We start from the raw sequence: 24,137 nt of genomic DNA on the forward strand, positions 1-24,137 counted from the left end.
ATAAGCAAGACAGAACCTCCTGTCCTAAAAGAAGAGAGATGAAGAGTGCTCCAGTTCAAGGGACCATACATCATTCTCTGTAGTAAGTAAGGCATAAAGTTGCCTCTGAGGAGCCCATTCTATAGAAATATTTCAGTACAGACATGGAATTTAAAGATTGTACTTTGACACCTGTAGTCCTGGCTACTTGGGAGGCTGAGGCAAGAGAATTGCTTAAGCCCAAGTGTTTGAGGTTGCTGTGAGCTGTGACACCACGGCATCTACCAAGGGTGACATAGTGAGACTGTTTCAAAAAAAAGATTGTACTTTGGATAAATATATGAGCCAAAATGAAGAACTTTTCTGTAATACAAAGGTCTTGAAAGAGGAAATGGTTGCTCCAGATCGAATGGTACAGAAGAAAAATATTTGGTAAATAGAAGAGGATCCCTAGGGCCATAAAGAATACTCCAGCTTGAACCAGAATGATTCACCTGGTTTCCCTGGTTCAGAGTTATCCTTGAGAAAGAGCTGGAGACTCAGCACCCACTGTCTCTCCTCTCTGGTTGGTTGTCGGTTGCATATATTTAGTACGTATTCCAGGAGCTGGTGGCACTCTCTCTAACAAGTCCTCTATCATCTTTATAAAGCACTGAGTTAAAGCCCCTAGTTGTAACTGTGGAGAATGATCCAGGCTGAGTACAATAACTACTATGTATTACAGCCCTGCTTCTGGTCCTCAGAGTGGGCAAAAGGAAGTAAGTAGCTCCCTATGCCAAATTCTCTGCTGTGTGGAACACAGTAGATGCTCAAACATTTGCTGAATGAATGAGGATGTGTTCATGAGGTTCTCTAGATGTCCTCTGTTAGCACCGTTAATCATAAAATTAGTGACTTGGTATGTTGCTGTGCACATAAAATAGCTGCAAACTGTTGATTAGGTGGGATTTGGTCATGAGACTAAGCTATTTTTTTCTGGGTAAGAAATGACAGGAAGCGTGGCTTCTCTGCCCTTTTCCATTTGTCTCCTAGTTTATTGTTGATGCCTTTTCTGAAAGGATTTGGAAGTATCCCCAACTAATTAGAACATTCTATCAGGATATCCACATCTCTGTGTGCCTTGACCAAAGAACACAGCAGAAAGGGACAATATCTCTGTATTCTGGTCTGGTTGAAACCACAGAGTAAGTTTAGCTAGTTGTAGTATACAGGGGTTCCTAATGTTCAGTCCTTACACATTACGTGTGTGTGTGTGTGTGTGTGAGTACATTTTTCTTGAGAAAGGATCCATAGCTTGTGTAACCATTTTTGCTAATTAAAGAATATTTTTTATTACTGTTGTTTTTCTTTTTCTTTTTTTAGAGAGAGAGTCTCACTTTATTGCCCTTGGTAGAGTGCTGTGGCGTTACATAACTTAGCAGGCGTCCTCAAACTTTTTAAACGGGGGGGGCAATTCACTGTCCCTCAGACCGTTGGAGGGCTGGACTATAGTTTAAAAAAAAAATATGAACAAATTCTTATGCACACTGCACAGGAATTTATCTTATTTTGAAGTAAAAAAACAAAACAGGAACAAATACAATCACACCGCCTCATGTGGCCTGCAGCCCGCAGTTTGAGGACCCCTGGCTTACAGCAACCTCAAACTACTGGGCTCAGGCGATTCTCTTGCCTCAGCCTCCCAAGTAACTGGAACTACAGGTGCCAACCACAACGCCCGGCTGTTTTTTTGTTGCAGTTTGGCCGGGGTCAGGTTTGAACCCGCCACCCTTGGTATATGGGGCCGGTGCCTTACCGACTGAACCACAGGCGTCACCCACTATTGTTTTTCTTGAGGGCCTACATGTCAGATGTTAGTTATCAAAATAAGAATAGCTCCTGTCCTTATATAGCTTATAGGCTAATGGCAGAGACATCCATCAAAGACTCATAAATGACTGTAGGATTACGTCTGTGGGAAATGCTATTAGGTTATGATTCCATGCGAACATGGAGTGGGCAAACAAGCTGGTAAAGGAGGTTAGGGAGGCTTCTTTAAGGAATTGTTTCATTCATTTAACAAATAGCCCCTACTGTGTGCGAAGCACAGTTCTTGCCTGCTGAGGTGATTCAGCAGTGGATCCTGTACTCAGAGATCTCAGCAGCGGAGAAGACACATAATGAACTTTTACTATGTGTGGAAGGATGGTCGCTATTTATTGAGTTGGGGCAGATAGTGGGTGAGGCGGTTTTGGGGAAGAAGATCAGGAGTTTTATTTTGGGTGTGTTAAATTTGAGATACTAGTGAGATGTCTAAGAGGAGAAATCAAATAGGAGTTGGCTGAGGGGACCTGGGATCCAGGGGAGAAGTGTTGGACGGGAATATCAGGCTGGGAGACGTCAGTCAACAGGTAATACTTACGAGCACAGGACTGTGAGAACATGGAGCATGAGCATCAGTAGAGAAGAGGCTCATGGACCCAGCTGTGGAAGCTTTTGTACACAGAGAGAGGAGTCATCAGTAAAGGAGACAAAGGGAATGGCCAAGAAGGGCGGAGGAGAAAGGGAAGGCCCAGAGGAGATAGTGGTTCCAAAGGGAGAGCAGGGTTAGTCACGCCATGTGCTCTGATCTGTTGAGTAAGCGGAGGGCAGAGATGGCCTCAGCTTTAGCAATGCGGGTTCTTTGAAGCAATTGCAGTGGAATAATGGGGATAAAAGCCTAATCGAAACAGAGTCAAGAGAGGACAGGAGATAGGAAGTTGAGTGCTTTGGTAAAGGGAGCAGAGGAGGTGGCAATACCTCCGGGAGGAAGTGGGTCGAGGGGGACCTCTGTCTGCCTAGCCCTCGTCCATTTCTTCCTTTACAAGGGATGAATTAACCATGTCTAGTCCTCGAGACCTCAGTGACAGCAAAGTCCTCTCCTCCAGGTCCTCTGTCTCTTCCTCAGGGCAAACACTGCTCAGGCCTTGCTCTGCGGAACGCTCCCTTTGACTAGACCCACCCCTTCTTTTGACAGTCCTTCAGCACCGATGGGAAGAAAAGCCAGAGGAGCCTCAGGGATACTGCCTCCAGGTCACGGAGGAGCCTCAGTCACCGTCCCTAGGAACTTGCTTTCTTCCTTGTCCGCTTTCCATTTTGCAGTATTTTCTCCACAGCAACCAGAGTGATGTTTTACAAGATCTCGTCTCATCCTCCTCCTGTTTGAACACAACCACCACCCCTCACTGCTTTGCAATGGCTTCAACACGTCTGTGAGCTACCATCCACTGTGGCGCTCGGGCCCTGCATGGCCTGGCCTGGAGCTGCCTCTGATTTTAGCTCCTCCACTCCTGCCCAGAACCTGTCTTGCCTCCCCATTAGATTTGCTGGTGAGCAGGAAAACTCATTCCTTCCTCAGGGGCCTCATGCTGAATTCGCCCCACCCCCCATCTGCCCCTTCCTTCCTTCCCGTAGCATCTGCTGGCTTGTTTGGGTCTCAGCTCCGAGTCCTTCCCTAGTGACTTATCTTACACTCTCAGCCCCCACTCAGCTTCACTGTACCCTTTCGTTCTTCATAGCACTTATTGCTAACAGATTTTCTTGCACGTTTGTTTGAAAGCCTTTTTTCTATGTTTAGTAGAGATGGGATGTTGCTCTTGTTCAGGGTGGTCTCGAACTCCTGAGCTCAAGTAATCCACCCACCTCAGCCTCCACCTGGCCATATCCTGTCCTTTTCCAAGCATGTTTCTTTTCTAGTCCCTCAAGCCTTAAGTCTGGGCCCTACTCTTCCACTTTTTGGTCTGGAAAGGACATTACAGATGATTTCTGCAGAGAGCAAAGAACACCCTGAGTTGATTACATTAGTTTTCCTCTCACATTCTTGGCAGAGATCTCATTCCAGCCTCTTGTTACACACGTAGATGGAAAGCACTTTGCCTTGTCTGCTATTGAGAGTTGACACAGCATACATTTCTCCTTTCTACAAGCTGACCACTCAGCCTACCACCAGAGAGTTTGCTCTCTCTTTTACCCTCCCAGTCCAAGGAGAATATGGCTTTGGCCACAAGCTACAGCGGGCAGTGCTTGGGGCCAGGCTTTTAATAATATCCATTTGATATCAAGGCAGCAGTCATAGCAAAATTTCACTTAACAGTCAATAGGCAATCTCTCCTAAGGTTTCCATGGGGACCTGGAGTTTTAGAGCAATTTCTGGGAAGAACATTGAACAGAAATTGAGAGGCAAAATGTTAGTACAGTCCCACTGTTCTGGCACACGCTGTTCCTGCAGCTGTAGGTGATAGATGAGTCACTCCCACTCAAGGCCCGTAGGATGCGGAGCTGTGAGTGATCTCCTGGGGGACAGATGGGGGCCAGATGCGAAGGACATCTTGTCTCTGCACTCAGAACACAGGAAAAACAAGCTTTAAGTCCTTGGTTTTCATTACAGTTTTGCATTTGTTAGTCACATTGTGTGACCTTGGGGAAATCACTTAGCCTCTCTGGGCTGTGGTTGCCTCACCTAAGAAAGTTATTTTGAGGCTCACATGAGATTGTGCGTATGTATGAGAGAGAGAGAAAGAGCACGCACAAGAGAGAAAGTCTCATACTCTGAAAAGCAAAACGTTTTAGATAGCTAATATTTATTTCCTGTCTACTAGTTGCCACATAGCCCTCCTGAAGCTGTATGGCTTTGGGTAAGTCACTTTTCCTCACTGGGCCATGGTTTCTTATCTGTAACACGAGAACAGTAACATCTACCCCATGTTGTTTTCAGGATTAAATGAGTTCATATACATAAAGAGCTTAGGAGGGCTATGTGGATCAAATGCAGGCATTCCTGCTCTGGGGCCTGTCTGTCATCCATTTTACCCAATTCCTGGCTCACCCAGCTCCCAGCTCACCCCCGCATTCTATAACCAAGTTTGAGTCCCTAAAAAGTGCTCTCTACCACAAGGCAGGAGGGGGTTATTGAGCTTCGCCCTTGCCTGGGTGAAGTGTCCTTCCCAGCCATCCCCCTGTAGTTACTGCAAAGAACCTTTAGCAGTGAATTTCAAGCTCCGTGAGTGTAAGATTCAGCAAAGAGCTTGTTAAAAAGGCAGACATTTTGCACTTCTCTCTAGAGATTCTGACTCAGCATGCATACCAGTCAGGCTTCAGTTTCAGGTGACAGAAATTACTCTCACTATGTGAATCCAAAAGGGATTCAGAGTCACAGAGATGGGAAACAAACATTTGGAGAGAGTGTCATAGGTATATTAGCCAGAGATGCACTCACTTCTGGGCCTGATTGTCCTGACCTGTGAGCTCCAGCAGCTCTTGGGTCAGGGTATCCGCTACATCCTACAGGACAGACTGCAGCATCCCAGGTGGCATCTCCCAGTGGATGTTGTCCTCAGCCTCCAGCGGGCCACCCACTCTACCATCCAGAAGATAGCCCCTTTTGAGTGAAGGCACCATGGTAAGACCAGAGGATCCTGGGCGTACCTGCACACTGACTTAGTTCTTTTGCTGCAAATGGATTTGTGATCAGAAGCAATGTTAGTAACAGATGTTATGACAATTGGTAAGTTGCTGGCAGGAGCATGGTTACCAGGAAAAGGAAATCCCTGTGTAGAAAAAGTGTATATTCAAAGGAGGGGGAAAGTCACCACTCTTCTATGTAGGAAGGTGCCCTAGCTCAGCCTTGGTCTCTGCTTAATGGCTTCAACAGAGATAGCAGCCAGACCAGCTTTGGTAAGGGAAGGCTGGTCGTTGAGTCCATCCACACCTTCATCCCGGCTGCTGTGGCCACCTGGTTCATGGACCCACAGGGTGAACACCCAGGGTGCTGGGAAAGATTTCAATGACTTGCACAGAGGGGTCATCTCACCTCCCTGCTGCTGCTGCTGCTGCTGCTGCTTTTTTTTGAGACAGAGTTTGACTCTTGCTCTGGGTAGAGTGCCATGGTGTCATAGCTCACAGCAACCTCAAACTTCTGGGCTCAAGTGATGCTCTTTGCTTCAGCCTCCTGAGTAGCTGAGACTACAGGTACCTCTCACAACACACAGCTAATTTTTCTAATATTATTATTATTTTTTTTTTTTAAGTAGAGACAGGGTCTTACTCTTGCTCAGGCTGGTCTACAATTCCTGAGCTCAAGTGATTCCTCCCTCCATTGGCCTCTCAGAGTGCGGGGTTACAGGGTGAGTCACTGCGTTGGGCCGCCTCCCTAGTTCTTTAGTGCTATCTCCGCAGTGAGGACCTGTAGGGAGCAGCCACTTGTGTTACCAGTGTCCTCAAACTCCAGGGCCCCAAAGTCAGCATTCTAACAGCCAGACCCACCCTTACCTCCCCACCCGTAAGTCCACTGTGGGCATTCCTGGGACCATTCGTCATGAAATATGAATTTAGGTATATTGCTAATTTTAAGTGTAATTAGGCTGTCTTTATTTATTAAGTGGGTACACTCTAGCACCTTTCCTGAGTGGATGCCAGTGTAGCTAACTATGGAAGGGGAAAGAGAGGTTAAGAGCTATAATCTCAGCCTATTCACCTGTGGTTCTAAAATGTGCTAATACCCTTAATTGAGGTATCTGGTTTGGTTGGGGGGGGGATAATCGCTGTTGATTTTCTTGTATCTCTGGATTTTAAGAACTTTTTTTTTTTTTGAGACAGTGTCTTACTCTATCACCCTGGGTAGAGTGCTATGGCATCATCATAGCTCACAGCAACTTCAAACTTTTGGGCTCAGGTGATCCTCTTGCCTCAGCCTCCCGAGTAGCTGGGACTACAGGTGTGCACCACCATGCTGGGATAATTTTTTCCATTTTTAGTAGAGACAGTGTCTTGCTCTTGCTCTGTCTGGTCTTGAACTCCTGCACTGAAGCTATCCATTCACCTCGGCCTCCCAGAGTACTAGGATTAAAGGTGTGAGCCACCTTGCCCAGGCTACTTTTTTATTTTTTTGAGACAACATGTCACTCTGTCATTCAGGCTGGGGTACAGTGGAATATGGGAGGCTTCATATCTCACTGCAGCCTAGAACTGGGCTCAAGTGATCTTTTTGACTCAGCCTCCCAAAGTGCTGGGATTACAGGCGTGAACTGCCACACCTGGCCAAGAACATCTTTTAATTCTGACTCTTTATGACAAGTAGGACTCAAGGTGGTGGCCTTCCCCAAGGGGCGTGATATTAAGTCGTGTGCATTTCCAATGCCAAGTTCTAGTGTCCATGATACTCTATTTCAAAGGTTCTTACAACCTAACAGTGCTGGTCTTTCTGAATAAATACTTTATTAATAACCATCCTGCCTGTTTCTGATGCCTTTACATAGGGAGAAAACCTACATATTGCAGGGATTTTTTTGTTTCAAAACTTGGAACCCACATCTTAAATATCAAGGCAGCAAGCATTTTTTAAGTAAACCAAGTCACAGAAAGTGTTTTTGAACTTGATTTCATAATTACCTCATTGCAGGAAGTAATTATTTCTGTCAGTTCTCAGCAATATTAATCCTTACAGGAATTAAACCAGAATAAAGTATATATTTGGGCTCTTTACCAAGTATTGAAGGAACAGTCAGGAGGTAATTTACATGATTGCCTCAGGGGAAAAAAGATAGTTAATGCTTTTGGTTTTTTTTTTAATGCCATTAAAAAATGGTCCTCGTACCTTCCTGTCTTCTTAGCTCTTTCACTTAAATAGCTTTGCTGCCTGTTGAACTTCTAGGCATTTTGGAATCATTTATTTATTTATTTATTTGAGACAAAGAGTCTGTCATCCTGGGTAGTGAACTATGGTGTATATCTGACAGTAACCTCAGACTTCTGGGCTTGAGGATTCTTCTGACTCAAGCCTACCCAGTAGCTGGGACTATAGGCGAGTGCCACTATGCTCAACTAGTTTTTCTATTTTTGGTAGAGATGGGGTCTCGCTTTTGCTCATGCTGGTCTTGAACTCCTGAGTTTAAGCAATCCACCTGCCTCGGATTACAGGCATGAACCACCATAACAGGCCTGGAACCTTTTAAAAACAAATGAATCAATTAGGTTCAGTCTCTACGAAGGGAAATCTAAATGTTTATCTATAAAAATGACCTATGGCCGGGCGGCGCCTGTGGCTCAAGGAGTAGGGCGCCGGTCCCATATGCTGGAGGTGGCGGGTTTAAACCTAGCCCTGGCCAAAAACAAACAAAAAAAATGACCTATGGCCATCTTCTTTGACCTAGTAGTTCTTCCTCTAGGAATTTATTTTACAGATATACTGTATTCATGTAAAATGATGTAGCCTTGTGCATAACAATGGAAACCACCTACAGGCTTATTGACTGGGAAGTGATGAAATTATGATTCAGCAAGAGAAGAAAATATATGAGGATGTTTATGTTTCATAAGTAGAGTGTTTTCTAAAATGTTTTAGAATTTAAACTTACGATGTAATATTCTTCTGCATGTATTAAATGTTTAATAAAATTAAGTTTAAAAAGCAAGTGAAAGTGTATTAAATGATAAAAATGTATGAATATTTTCTTATATTTGTACAAATATTTAAAAGAATATCCAATATCAAAAGAAAGTGGTCATATTAATTGCCTCTAGAGAAGAGAACTGGTTGGCTGGGCAAAGGAAGGAGGGAAGTTTCATTATATCCCCCTTATATTTTTAAGAGATATGAGCCCTATGAATATATTACTTACGAAGAGTAGAATTAAAATAAAACCCAAGCAAACCACACCTTCCTTATTCATTTATCCACATGACCTTTTCTTTTTTTCCCAACACAACTTGTAGCAGGTATAGCTTCAAATGTTCTCTGTGGTTAAAGTTTCAGCAGGAAAAGTCAAGAAAAATTGTTTTTCTATTTATTATACTTCTTTTAGCTTGTTTGTCCAACAGTTGGAACCCTTTGATTTGGTTGCTGTAAATAAAAAGAAGACCTTTACATTGCATAAAGATGAAACCTTTAAACAGCAAAGTAGCCATTCGTGTGCTGGGCAGGGACGTAATTCCTTGCCGTATGTGTCTTTGAGTAGCAATTTGGGTGCAGAGGTGCTCAGGAAGCCGGTCAACTCACACAAAGACTGAGAGCCGTCTTAGTAGATGTGTGAGACAGGAAAACCCACTGTTTTTCCTACTCTTACACTCAACAGTTAACACAATACTTTGCTTCTAATACCAGATGGGTGGGTTTCTTCCCTACACATCAGTTACTTCTCCAGTGATACCAGCCTGGGGTCCTAGAATTCAATTCAATTCTGACACTATCCGCCTGCAAGAGTCAGATGACAAGGTTAAGATCTCAGTAGTCTTACAAGACTGCCTCCCACTGGAGATACTGGTCATAAGTAGTAGGTTGTCACCTATACTCTGTCTGACCTGCCATAGATTAGAGTTGCCAAGACTTCCTCCTTCTCTAGTTTGATTAGTTTTCTAGATTGGCTCACAGAACTCAGGGAAACAGTTATGTAACATTTACCAGTTTATTATATTAAAGGATGTGATGAAGGGTACAGATGAGCAACAGATGAATAAATACATAGGGTAAGCTCTGGAAAGGTCCCAAGCACAGGAACTTCTGTCCCCATGGAGCTGGAGTGTGTCACCCTGAATGTGTTCACCAACCCAGAAGGCCTCCAAATCCCATAGTTCAGGGAATTTTGCTGGGGCTTCACCACAGGGGCATGATTGATTGTCAACTCCATTTTCGGTCCCTCCACCATCTGGGTGTGGCTGAAGCTCCAAGCTCTAATCAATCCCCACTTTCTTTCTGGTCTTTCTGGTGATCAGCACTCATTCAGGAGCCCATCAAGAGTCACCTCTTTAGAAAAAGACTGTCTTATCACCAGAGAAATTCCGAGAGATTTGGGAGCTCTGTGTCATGCATTCCTATCACTCAGGATATTACAAACATTTTGGGAGCTCTGTCTCAGGTACCTGGGCCAGAGATTAGATCACTGGAAGAAAAGTTTCTCCCAAGTCCCCAGTTGCTCAGGAAATTACATGGGCTTTAGGGAGCTCTTTGCCAGTAACCTGGGTTAGACACCAATTTATATAATTTTTTAAAATTAAATCTTAGCTGTGTACATTAATGCAATTATAGGGTACAATGTGCTGGTTTTATTTACAATTTGAAATATTTCATAGCAGATAGATGTATCTCTTGATTGCTTTAAAAAATCTTAAAATAGCACCTTGAGAAAATTCTTAGTGGTAGCTAACATTTATTGGGTAGCTACTTGTGGGTATAAAATTATTAGTTCTTGGGCAGCGCATGTGCTCTGTGGGTAGGGCGCTGGCCCCTTATAGCAAGGGTGGCGGGTTCAAACCTGGTCCCAGACAAACTGCAATAAAAAATAGCCAGGCATTCTGGCGGGAGCCTATAGTCCCAGCTACTCGGGAGGCTGAGGCAAGAGAATCGCATAAGCCCAGGAGTTGGAGGTTGTTGTGAGCTGTGACATCACAGCACTCTCCCGAGGGCGATAAAGTGAGACTCTGTCTCTAAAAAAAAAAAAAAAATTATTAGTTCTTACACTAACCTGATAAAGTAGGAGTTACTATTATAAGTTTGGGCATTTTACAGATGCCCAAAGTGGCATAGTTAACACATAAGAGGAACAGGATTTGAACTTGGCTATGATTCCAGAATCACTACATTTATAAAATGAAGATCCAGCCACCTTGGCATAAATCCAAAAGGACAAAAAGTGAGGGCATTGCTTCTCATGCTGGTCTTGGATTTGAGGAGCAAGGTGGGTTGTAGAAATGAAAACAAAGTTAAGGATGGGCAGCCAATCTTTGGCAGGTGGGACGTGTTTACAACCGCATGGACTGGAAGCACAAGAGGAAATGTAGGGCTGAATCTTGTTAGAAGAAGGGGGCCGTGGTAAGCTCTTAAGCGTGAGATTTGAAAAGACCAGCATTTTGCAGAGTGTCCTTTGACTCTGGTGGACAGGTTGGGAATGGCAGAGGGGACAGTGGAGACCAGCAGAGGGACCCTCTGTACACCAAAGTGTCAGGAGTGGAGATGGAGGGAAGGATGGATCTGAGAGGTTTTACTTTGAGGATTCAGTTTGTATTGAAGGTTACAAAGGGAACAAGGAGAGAATGACGTGCTCTACTCTCTGGGGGTGGCTCTAGGAGGCATGACAGCTGACTTTTACGTTCAGGTGCATTTCACACTTCTGCCACGTACTCTGGTCCCAAATCAGTTCCTCCAGGTGCTATGGCAGATGCTGTTAATACTCTCCCCTCTTCATTATGCCCTCCCCTTACCCCTCCTTACCCAGGTGAACCAGTATGCTTGGTCCTGGCTTGGGCAGGTGAAAAGCATGATAGAGTTAATATACCCTAGATCAGGGAGAGACCTGGTGGCTCATGTGGGAGGATTGCTTGAGGTCATGAGTTTGAAATGAGCCTAAGCAAGAGCAAGACCTCATCTCCACTAAAAATAGTAAAATTAGCCAGGTGTGAGGGTGGGCGTCTGTAGTCCCAGCTACTCGGGAGGCTAAGGCAGGAAGGTTGACTGAGCCCAGGACTTTGAAGTTTCTGAGAGCTAGCCCACTGCACTCATTTACAAAAATGCTTGGCTTTCTTCCCAGGGTCTGGCCTATTGACCATAAAAGGCAGAAACCATGGCCTTGATCTTTTTGTATACTCCAGACCAACAAGAACTTTGTTTTTCAGAGACTAGATGCTCAATAAGGATTTGATGAGAGGGAGGGGGAGGGTGTGGAAGGGAGAGTGTGGGAGAAGAGAGAGGATGCGGTTGGGGCATGAAACTGAAGTGTGAGAGATGGCAGCAGGCGCCTTGATGTGGGGGTGACTTGCCTTGGAGGAGGCCGTGATTAGACTGTCAAAATCAGAAGACTCAGGAGGCCCACGGGTGAGCAGAAAAGTTAGAGAATGTAAAAAGCCAGAAATTATGGCTTAGAAATTATGTGGGAGAAAGGAAAATCTAGTGGGGAAAAAAATCCTTTTCAGTGCGTGTATCCATGAAGGGAAGGGTTTTTTTTAAGATGTACTTTTTGCTTTTAACACGTGATTAATTAAATTTGTAGAAAGAAACTGGGTGGATTCTCACCAAAGAGCAAAGTCTACAGATACTCAAGGGGAGTATTTTTCAAACTATACAAGGCCCTAGGACTTCTAAGGAACCTTCTTAGAAGCTTCTTCAAGAAGCTACTGGATAGGGGGTCAGGCGCAGTGGCTCACGCCTGTAATCCTAGCACTCTGGGAGGCCGAGGCGGGTGGATTGCCTGAGCTTACAGGGTTCAAGACTAGCTTGAGCTAAAAATAGCTGGGTGCTGTGGCGGGTGCCTGTAGTCCCAGCTATTTGAGGCAAGAGAATCACCTGAGTTTGAGGCTGCTGTGAGCTACGACACCACAGCATTCAACCAAGGGCAACAAAGCGAGACTCTGTCTCCAGAAAAAAATAAAGCTATTAGATAACAATTGATTAAGTCTGTATTGAATTCTAATTAGACTGTGCCAAGTCCCATGCTAAGTCTTGATCTGTGTTGTCTCCTAAGCACCCTTTGATGTATGCCCTATTATCATCCCCATTTTGCTGATAAGGAAGCTGACACTCAAAGGGGTCACAACTCTATCTCCTGAGTACGAAAAATGAAAAAAGAAAAAAAAACCCAAAGGGTTCACCCAACTAGTAAGCAGCCAAAGTGGGACTCTGCCCTGTGCTATTTGACTCTGGAGCTGCTGCCCTTCACAGGCTACGGGCACCACCTCCCACTCCTCCCCACCACACCAGAACTGACACTCAGACCTTGATATCATAGACAATAAATTGGGGACAGGAACAACACTATTGTTTAGGGCTTGGGGGAGACTATTTTAAAGCATGACACTTTTTTTGTTTGTTTTTTTTGAGACCGTCTCATTTGTCACCCTTGGTAGAGTGCCATGGCATCACAGCTGATAACAATCTCAGTCTCTTGGGCTTAAGCATTCTCTTGCCTCAGCCTTCCAAGTAGCTGGGATTACAGGTGCCCTCCACAACTCCTGGCTGTTTTTTTTTTGTTGTAGTTGTCGTTGTTTTTAACAGGCCTGGGCTGGGTTCAAACCCACCAGTCCTGGTGTATGAGGCTGGTGCCCTAACCACTGAACTATGGGTGCCAAGCCAAAAGTGTGACACTTTGATCACCTTCTTTAAGAGTTTTGAGGCCTTGTTTTCCCACTGTGAAGGGCAGGTTTTTTTGGTTTGTTTGTTTGTTTGTTTGTTTTTGTAGAGACAGAGTCTCACTTTATAGCCCTCGGTAGAGTGCCATGGCATCACACAGCTCACAGCAACCTCCAACTCCTAGGCTCAAGCGATTCTTTTGCCTCAGCCTCCCGAGTAGCTGGGACTACAGGCGCCCGCCACAACGCCCAGCTATTTTTTGGTTGCAGTTCAGCAGGGGCCGGGTTTGAACACGCCACCCTTGGTATATGGGGCCGGTGCCTTACTGATTGAGCCACGGGCACCACCCGTTTGTTTATTTGTTTGTTTTTTAACAGAGTCTCACAGAGTCTCACTCGGTCACCCTGGGTAGAGTGCTTTGGTGTTATCAAAGCTCACAATAACCTAAAACTCTTGGGCTCAAGTGATCCTCTTGCCTTGGCTTCCAAAGTAGCTGAGACTATAGGTGCCTGCCAGGATGTGCAGCTCATTTTTCTTTCTTGTGTGTGGAGGGGTGGCAGCAGGATGCTCTCACTCTTACGCAGGCTGGTCTTGAGTTCCTGAGCTCAAGCAATCCACTTTTACCCCTTCTATTCAACGTAGTCCTGGAAGCAATCCACCTGCCTCAGCTTCCCAGAGTGCTAGGATTACCGGCATGAACCACAGCACCTGGCTGTGAAGGGCATTTTGATGAATACCTTCTGCTCTCCTGGTACACCTAGGGGGAGCATTTAGTACAGGAATGGGAGTCCCTGCGAAGGAGTACCCTTGCTCTTTGCAGGGAAGAACTTTCTCTCTCTTCCTCTCTCTCTGACCTTCTCTCTTGCTTGTTCATTGTAAAAATACATTTTTTCTTTTTGCTGAACAATTTGAAAGCAAGTTGAGGACACCGTGATTCTTCACCTGTAAGTATTAATACTTCAACAGGATTTCCTAAGAACAAAGGCATTCTTCTACCTAATCAAGCATATTATTATGTACAAGAAATTTAACACTGATGAAACAATACTGTCTAACACATAGTCTACCTTTACACTTCTCCAAATATCTCTAAAAAGTCTTTCATTTTTTTTTTTGCTTCAGTTCAGAAATATTTTGTATTCTCTCAATATTAGATCATAGTCATTCTGGCCTGGGTGACAGAGTGAGACTCTTGTTTCAAAAAAAGAAAAGAAAAATATACTCTTATCTAAGAGCATCCATGGAGTTTTCTGTTTCCAAGTAGATTATGATTTGTGTTAGGTAGAAAAAAACATGGGATGCGTGATTTTCTGTTCCTAAGTTACTTTACTTAGGATAATGACTTCCACTTCCATCTAAGTTGATGCAGAAAGCATTATTTCATTCTTTTTTATGGCTGAGTAGTATTTCAAGGGTGTGCGTGGGTGTGTATGTTTGTATATATATATATATACGCATATATGCATATCACATTTTCTTTTACTTTTTTTGGATACAGAGTCTCTCAGTTGCCCTAGGTAGCATGCTGTGGCATCATCATAGCTCACGGAAGCTCAAACTTGAGGTTGCAAGATCCTTTTGTCTCAGCCTCCTGAATAGCTGGGACTACAGGTGTCCGCCATAGTGCCCAGCTCGTTTTTCTGTTTTTAAGAGATGGAGTTTGCTTTGTTCAGGCTGGTCTTGAACTTTGCTGATGCTAGGATTAAAGGTCTGAGCCACCTTGCCTGGCCACTTTTTTTCTTACTACATTTTCTTTATCCACTCATTGGCTGATGGGCACTTAGGTTAATTCTAAAACTTTGCAATTCCCAACCGTGCTGTAATAAACATGAGTAGAGGTATCTTTCTGAAATAATGGATTTCTTTTCCTTTGGTTAGATATCTATTAATACTTTTAGTTCTTTGAGAACTCTGCATACTGATTTCCATAGAGGCTGTACTAATTTATATTCCTACCAACAGTGTAGAAGTGTTCCATTTTCTTTTTTTATTATTATTATTAAATCATAGTTGTGTACATTAATGTGATCATGGGGTACCATACACTGGTTTTATAGACCGTTTGACACATTTTCATCACACTGGTTAACATACCCTTTCTGGCATTTTCTTAGTTATTGTGTTAAGACATTTATATTCTACATTTACTAAGTTTCACATGTACCCTTGTAAGATGCACCGCAGGTGTAATGAAGTGTTCCATTTTCAACACATCCACACCAACCTCTATTGTTTTTTGACTTTTTCATAATGGTTATTCTGATTGGAGTAAGATGATATCTCATTCTGATTGGAGTGAAATGGTTTTACTTTGCATTTCTCTGATAATTAGTGATGTTGTGCATGTTTTCATGTGTTTATTGGCCATTTGTATATCTTCTTTTGAAAAATACCTGTTTATGTCATTTGTGCACTTTTTTTTTGAGACAGTCTTACTTTGTCACCCTCGGTAGAGTGCTGTGACATCACGGCTCACAGCAACCTCCAGCTCTTGGGCTTAGGCAATTCTCTTGCCTTAGCCTCCCGAGTAGCTGGGACTATAGGCTCCCACCACAACACCCAGCTATTTTTTTGTTGCAGTTTGGCCAGGGCCAGGTTTGAAACCGCCACCCGTGGTATATAGGGCCAATGTCCTACCCACTGAGCCACAGGTGCGGCCCATCTATGATTTCTTTCATCCGTGATCTGTAGTTCTCCTTGTAGAGATCTTTCAACTACTTTCCTAAATTAATTCCTGATCTTCATTTCATTTTCAACTTGGTTATTGTTAGTGTATAGAAACGCTATTGATTTTTGTATGTTGATTTGATAACTTCAGACTTTGCTGAATGTATTTATTAAATCTAGGAGTCTCTTGGAGGAGTCCTTAGGGTTTTCTAGGTACAAGATTATACCATTAGAAAATAGAGATAATTTCACTTCCACTTTTTCAATTTGAATGCCCTTTATTTTTGTCTCTTGTCTGATGATTCTGGCTAGGACTTCTGGGACTATGTTGAATAGAAGGGGTGGAAGTCAGCATCCTTGTCCTGTTTCAGTTCTTAGGGGGAACATTTTCCATTTTTCCCCATTAAGTAAGATGTTGGCTGTGGATTTGCCATATATAGTTTTTATTACTTTGAGATATGTTCCTTGTATGCCAAGTTTTTGAGAGTTTTTATCAGGAAGGATGCTGGATTTTATTGAATGCTTTCTCCACAGCTATTGAAAAGATTGTATAGTTTTTGCTTTTAATTTTATTCTTGTGGTGAATCTCACATTCATTCACTTGCATATGTTGAACTATCCTTATATTCCCAGGATGAGATGAAATATGCCTTGATTGTGCTGAATTATCTGTTTTGTTTGTTTATTTGACAGTCTTATTTTGTCACCCTTGGTAGAGTGCCATGGTGTCATAGATCACAGCAACCTCAAACTTTTGGATTCAAGTGATCCCCTTGCCTCCGCCTCCCATGTAGCCGGGATTACAGGCATCCATCCCAACTCCTGGCTAGTTTTAGAGACAGGGTCTCACTCTAGCTCAAACTCCTAAGCTGAATTATTGTTTTGATGTACTGTTGGATTCTGTTTGCTAATATTTTGTTGAGAATATTTACATCTATATTCACAAGGGATGTTGGTCTGTAGTTTTCTTTTTTTTTTTTCCGTGCACCCTTCTCTGGCTTTGATATGAGAGTGATATTGGCCTCGTAGAATGTAGAATGAGTTAGGGAGGATTCCCTACCTTTTGATCTTTTGAAACAGTTTCAGTATGATTGGTATCAGTTTTTCTCTGAATGTCTGGTAGAACTAAGCTGTGAATCCATCTGTTCCTGGGATTTTTTTTGTTTGTTTAAAGACTTTATTATTGATTCAATCACAGTACATTTTCAACACCTAGAAAACTGACATTAACATTGGTTCAATACTGTGAACTATACAGAAACCTTACTTGATTTTCATGAGTTTTGACATGCTCTTTTGTGTGTGTGTATGTAGTACTATGAAATCTATGTATAGATTTGTGTAATCATCACCAGCTTCCATCACTGCAAAGAAACTCTTTCATACAACAACTTGGTAGTCAGACCTTCCTGCCAACCCTAAGCCCGGATGACCACTAGCCTGTTCTCCCTCACTAGAATTTGGTCATTTCAAGAGTGTATTATAAATGGGATCAGACAGAATGTAACCTTTTGAGATTGGCTTTGTTCACACAGCATAATGTCTTTGCATTTCATCTATATTGTTGTGTTGATCACTAGTTCATTCTTCTCCCCTGTCTTTCAGTAGTAGTCTATCATGTATACCCACACATGGTTTCTTTATACATTTTGTTCAAGAGTCATTTTTAGTCCTGTTCAAGAGGACCCCGTGGGAGGATGAGAGTGAAGTCTGAATGGAGAGGATTGCCAGAGAACCAGAGGCTGAGGGACTGATGGCAGCTGGAATAGAATGCTTCTCCCTTGTCCTGAGAATTAAAATTGGAGAAGTCCCCAGAGATGGGAATCTTCCAAGATCCTATGAACAGTGCCTCGAGTGAGAGACAGCTCTGTCCTGCTGCAAAGCCCAGTGAGCAGGAAGTCAGCTTGCAGCAGTGCCAGGCAGAAGCCAGTTAAAGTAGCTCCAGATGTGACCACTTAATGTTTTGCCTTCTAATTGGCCGTGAGATCCAGAATAGCAGCTAGTGACGGAGGAGGCTTATGAGGCAGGGGTGCAAGGTGGAAGACGGTGATGGCATGTGGGCCCTGGCTGTCCCTCATCTCCCCCCAAATTGCCAGCTCTCACTGACAAGGGGAGAAATCTTCTGAATGAATTGCTGATTAATATGATGGACTCACTCGTTGAATTACTCTGTTTGTGATGTGACCACCAGAATGTCATTACGTGAAAGAAACCGCAGCACACAGGGGCCTGCAGTTTCTTCGTCCTGGAGTTAAGGACAAGCTCCTTTCCTGTCACTGGTACACTTTCTCCACCCACTGGAAAACTGAATACATTTTAAAAGGATAACAGGAGAAAAACGAAGTTGCATTTTGATTATGTTAACACATCAATTGCATAAATAACTTGGAAATAAACATCTTCTATGTACAAGCCTCTTTTTTCTTTTATGGCATGATTTCCACAGAGCAAATTCCTGGAAATGGTATTACTAGATTAAGAGGCATGGTCATTTTTATGATTTTAAAACATATTGCCAAATTGCTGTTCTAAAGGTTTGTGCCAATTTATTTTCCCATCAGATAGTCTATGAATGTTTTATCACAAATTCAGTGGCACATTATGGTATTACAAGATTGTTTGTTAATGTAATGGGGTTTATTTTAGTGTTTGGAATACTTTTTAAAGTGTTTTCATCATATGATAATTTTTGCATTAAATGTTTTATCAATCTCTACACATGATCTTAGCCAAGAGGCCGAGAAGTAATATATTTTATCAGCTTCTTTAAGCTGGGCATTAATATCTTGAAAGCAGAGTGTTGCTGAAGGTCTGATTTCACACATTAACCACTGGCTATTCGTATCCAGCTTCCAGAGGGTTCCCTGGACCAGTTAGAAGCAGACCAAATAGGGCGGCGCCTGTGACTCAGTCGGTAGGGCGCCGGCCCCATATACCGAGGGTGGCGGGTTCAAACCCGGCCCTGGCTGAACTGCAACCAAAAAATAGCTGGGCCTTGTGGCGGGCGCCTGTAGTCCCAGCTACTCGGGAGGCTGAGGCAAGAGAATCGCTTAAGCCCAGGAGTTGGAGGTTGCTGTGAGCTGTGTGATGCCATGGCACTCTATTGAGGGCCATAAAGTGAGACTCTGTCTCTACAAAAAAAAAAAAAAGAAGCAGACCAAATCCTGTAGAATTGTGGGCAAGGATGAAAGGAAGACGTGAGGAGGGTCAAGGAACAGCGACTATAAGAGAGAGATTCAAGGGCTATAAGTAAGAGATTGACAAATGAAACAGGAGGCCAGGAGCAAGGCCAAGGCCATGATGTTAGAAAATAAGGTGGGATAGAACCTCAGATGGTAGGGATTCTGAACCAGCCCCAAAGAAGGCAGTGGGGAAGGAAATATGCCCTCCCCCATCAATAAATTCAATTTTTTTTATTTAACTGTATTTAAAAAAACACATCTTAATCACTTTTAAGTGTACAGTTCAGTAGTGTTAGGTGTATTTACATTGTTATGCCACAGATCTCTAGAACGTTTTCATCTTGCAAAACTGAAACTCTGTACCCATCAAAGAAAAACTCATTTTTCTATCTCTGGTAATTACAGTCCTCTTTCTGTTTCTGTGAGTCTGACTACTTTAGATACCTTATGTAGTAAAATCCTACAGTATTTGGGGTTTTGTGACTGCATTATTTCACTTAGCATAATGTCCTCCTAATTCATTCACATTAGGATGTACGACAGGATTTCCTTCTTTTCTTTTTTTTTTTTTTTTGAGACGAAGTCTCACTGTGTCACTGTTGGTAGAGTGCCATGGCATCACAGCTCACAGCAATCTCAAACTCTTGGGCTTAAGCAATTATCTTGCCTCAGACTCCCAAGTAGCTGGGACTATAGGCGCCTGCCACAATGCCCGGCTATTTTTTTGTTGCAGTTGTCATTGTTGTTTTAGCTGGCCATGGCTGGATCGAACCCTGGTGCATGTGGCCGGCACAGTAAATACATTGCTATGGGTGTCCAGCCAGGATTTCCTTCTTTTTAAATGCCAAATACTCTGCTTGGTGCCTGAGGCTCAGCGGCTAGGGCGCTAGCCACATACACCGGAGCTGGTGGTTTCAAACACAGCCTGGGCCTACCAAAACAACAATGACAACTACAACAAAAAAAATAGCTGGGCGTTGTGGTGGGTGCCTATAGTCCCAGCTACTTGGGAGGCTGAGGCAAGAGAATTGCCTAAGCCCAAGAGTCTGAGATTGCTGTGAACTGTGATGCCATAGCACTCTACTGAGGGTGACGAAGTAAGACTCTGTCTCTAAAAAAAAAACCCAAAACAACAACAACAAAAAAACACAAAATGCTGAATACTATTCCATTTTATGTACATACCATTCTTTTTTTTTGTTTTGAGACAGAGCCTCGAATTATCACCCTGGGTAGAGTGCCCATGGTGTTACAGTCCACGGCAACCTCCAACTCCTGGGCTTAAGTGATTCTCTTGCCTCAGCCTCTCAAGTAGCTGGGACTACAGGTGCCTGCCACAATGCCTGGCTATTTTTTGGTTGTAGTTGTCACTGTTTGGCAGGACTGGGCCGGATTCGAACCTGCCAGCTCTGGTGTATGTGGCTGGCACCTTAGCCGCTTGAGCTACAGGCATCAAGCCTGTTCATATCATTCCTTATCAATTTTCCCATCTCTGAACATTTAGGTTGCTTCCAATTCTTGGCTACTATAAATAATGGTGTAGGGAACATGCATGAGCAAATAACTATTTTCTCTTCTTTCAGATATATACCAAGGAATGGGATTGCTGATCATATGGTAATTTCTATATATATATATATTTTTAAGGAACCTCAATTCTGTTTTCCTTGGGTTTTAGCATTTTATGTTCCCACCAGCAGGCACAAAGGTTCCAATTTTTCTGTCTTCACCAGCACTTGTTGTCTACTGACCTTTCTTTCTTTCTTTTGATAGGGGCCACCCTAACAGGTGTGAGGTGATATCTTATTCTGGTTTTAATTTGCATTTCTCTGATGATGAGTAATGTTTATCATCTTTTCACGTGCTTGCTGAACATTTGTATATCATCTTTGGAGAAATGTCTATTCAAGTCCTTTGCTCATTTTTTAATTGAGTTATTTGATTTTTTTGTTGAGTTCTTTACATATTATGGATATTAACCCTTTATCAGGTGTATGATATGAAAATATTTTCTCCCATTCTGTAGGTTGTCTTTTCACTGTGTTTTTATGTCCTCAGGCACACAGAGGTCTTTAAGATTGATGCAGTCTCATTTGTCTATATTTGTTTTTGTTGCCTGGGCTGTTAGAGTAGCATTCAATAAATCATTACAGGAAATATGACTTTAACAGACTTTGGCCTCTAAAGTGATATTTGCTCAAGTTTTAAGACAAGAGAGTAGGTTGGCTATTTATTTCACACATGTCATAGAAGCAGCTATCCCAATTATTATGTGAAAAATAACTTTTTTTGTGTATGTTGTTTTTGTCCCCTGTAATATTATTTTTTTAATTTTAATTTTTTCTTTTCTTTTTTCTTTTTTTGTGACAGAGCCTCACTCTGTTGCCCTGAGTGGAGTGCGGAGGTGTCATAGCTCACGGCAACCTCAGACTATTGATCTGAAGTGATTCTGTTGCCTCAGCCTCCTGAGTAGCTGGGACTATAAGGCACCCACCACAACACCTGGCTAGTTTTTTTGTTTTTAGTGGAGATAGGGTCTCACTCTGGCTCAGGCTGGTTTTGAACTCCTGAGCTCAAGTGATCCACCCATATTATGGATTACAGGTGTGAGCCACTGTGCCTGGCTGTTGTTATTATTTTTTTTTTTAATTGAGGGAAAAATAATAAACTCAAAGAATTCTTCTTTTATAAAGTAGATTTGGGAGGATATCATGACCTTTTGAGTGAAGTGAAGATGTCAAAATAAAAACACAAAAATGTGAATAAAACTTTGAGACTATTATATAGGGATAAAGTAAAACTTTTTATTAAGGTTTTAATAACCGTAATAAAACCTTTAATAAACCTTGTATCAGTGTCAAAGGGCAGCAGTTCATTGGCAAGTACTTAATTCATCAACAAGTGAATATCAGGTGTCTACCATGTTCTAGGCCAGCGGTTCTCAACCTGTGAGTTGCAACCTCTTTGGGAGTCGGACAACCCTTTCACAGGGGTTGCCTAAGACCACTGGAAAATACATCACAAGTCATAACAGTAGCAAAATTACAGTTAATGACGTAGCAACAAAAATAATTTTATGGTTGGGGGTCACTACAACACGAGGAACTGTATTAAAGGGTCGTGGCATTAGGAAAGTTGAGAACCACTATTCCAGGCCCTAACCAGACAAGGGGAGTATGTATAGGAGATAGGCTTCTGCTGCATGTGTTCCCATGTAAAATTTCATCTTCTGTTAGCAGCATCAACAAAAATGTGTTGCCTTCCCTCCCTCTACTAGAAGTTAGAAAAGGCATATTATGGGCTAAATGTCTATGTCCTCCTGAATTCAAATGTTGAAGCCTTAACCCCTGATGCGATGTCATTGGAGGTGAGGCCTTGGGGAGGTAATTAAGTATAGAGGAAGTCTTGAAGCTGTGGCCCTTATGATGGGACCAGTGGGCTTATGAAAAACAAATCTTGCTCGGCTCCCATAGCACAGTGGTTACGGCACCAGCCACATACACTGTGGGTGATAGATTCAAAGTCTGCCCAGGCCAGCTAAACAACAATGACAACTGCAACAAAAAATAGCCAGGTGGGGTGGCGCCTGTGGTTCAGTGAGTAGGGCACCGGCCCCGTATACGAGGATGGCGGGTTCAAACCCAGCCCTGGCCAAACTGCAACAAAAAAATAGCCGGGCGTTGTGGTGGGCACTTGTAGTCCCAGCCACTACCCTGTTTTCCCGAAAATAAGACATCCTCTGAAAATAAGACCTACTTACAGGAAAGATAAGATGTCCCCTGAAAATAAGACCTAGCGCATCTTTGGGAGCACACCTTAAAATAAGACACTGTCTTATTTTCGGGGAAACAGGGTAGGGAGGCTGAGGCAAGAGAATCACCTAAACCCAAGAGCTGGAGGTTGCTGTGAGCTGTGATGCTACAGCACTCTACCGAGGGTGACAAACTGAGACTCTGTCTCAAAAAATAAATAAATAAATAATAAAATATAGTCGGGCGTTGTGGCAGGCGCCTGTAGTCCAGCTACTTGGGAGGCTGAGGTAGGAGAATTGCTTAAGCTCAGGAGTTTGAGGTTGCTGTGAGCTGTGATGACACGGCACTCTGCCAAGGGCAACATAGTGGGACTCCGTCTCAAAAAAAAAGTATAAATCTTGTTATTTCTTCTCTGCCACGTGAGGCCACAGCAAGAAGGTAGCTATTTAACAGACAGGAAGAGGGTGCTCACTACCAACTGAACCCTGCCTAGCCAGTCTTCAGAGCTGTGATAATAAATTTCTATCATTTAAGCTGCTGCCTAGCCTATGGTATTTTGTTATGGCAGCCTGAACAGGCTAAGACAAGCCATAAGGGACTGGGAGATACCGTCTACTCCCTCAAGGACTCACATGACTTGTTCTTATCAGGGCCTCCTCTGTCCCTGTGTGTTTACTTATCTTTACTAAGGACTGACACCTGATGAGATGGAGAACAAAAGGGAGGAGGCCTTAAAGGCTGAGGGTTACGCCAGGTGTCTGCAGAGGTCAGTGTCTCACCTGAAGTGGCTTTCTGCAGGGCTGTTTCTCAGTGTCTGTCCAGAGGCTACTCCTCATTGTCTGGCAAAACCAAAGTTTCTGTCATTTCAGTTGCCCAAGTTCTCCATTCAAGAAGTAGAAAGTAGGGTAAGAAGTACGGTATTGCTTTTCCAAGCCACACTCTAACAGAAGAGATATTTAACCGCACCCTCATTCAAGTTGACAATGGCAATTTTATATGCGTTAACGTACTGCTTTGTTTTGTAGTTATTTGGCGTGGTGTTCTATTTCTTCCTGATGGAGTGTGGATGCATGTGTGAGTTACAGTCTCTTTGGTGGCGACTATTTTCTCAACATAGCTTCTTTTAGCTCTGCATGAAGAGAAAAGGTGTATCAGGTTCATATAAGAAATTTAGTTCACAACATTCATTGTTGTAAACAAATTATTTATGCTTAATTGTCTATTAACCCGTATATAGGTCCAGTATTTTTTTTTAAATAAACTTTTTACTTTGGAATATTTTGGATTTACAGAAAAGTTGCAGAATTCCCATATACCATTCACCCATTTTTAATTTCCTCCTCTTTCAAGGACGTCAGTCACGTTGGGCTATGGGCCCATCCTACTCTGCTATGATGAGCTCAAATTAACTACTTATATCTGTAATAACCTGATTTCCAAATAAGGTCACATTCTGCGGTAATGGGTATTTGGACTGTGTATTAGTCA

At 42.9% G+C, this 24,137-nt stretch overlaps 1 protein-coding gene across 4 annotated transcripts in view; it reads left to right on the forward strand.

The window, feature by feature from the left end:
• NTAQ1 (N-terminal glutamine amidase 1) overlaps nt 1-18,127 on the forward strand; it is a 53,573-nt gene extending 35,446 nt beyond the window's left edge. For all 4 annotated transcript variants that reach the window (XR_008373912.1, XR_008373914.1, XR_008373913.1 and 1 more), the window contains one exon: nt 17,374-18,127. The gene's annotated coding sequence lies outside the window, so the exon portion shown is untranslated. The remainder of the gene's footprint in view (nt 1-17,373) is intronic.
• Nucleotides 18,128-24,137: the final 6,010 nt, after the last annotated feature.

The sequence above is a fragment of the Nycticebus coucang genome, chromosome 13, assembly GCF_027406575.1.
Source record: "Nycticebus coucang isolate mNycCou1 chromosome 13, mNycCou1.pri, whole genome shotgun sequence".
Lineage (NCBI taxonomy): Eukaryota > Metazoa > Chordata > Mammalia > Primates > Lorisidae > Nycticebus > Nycticebus coucang.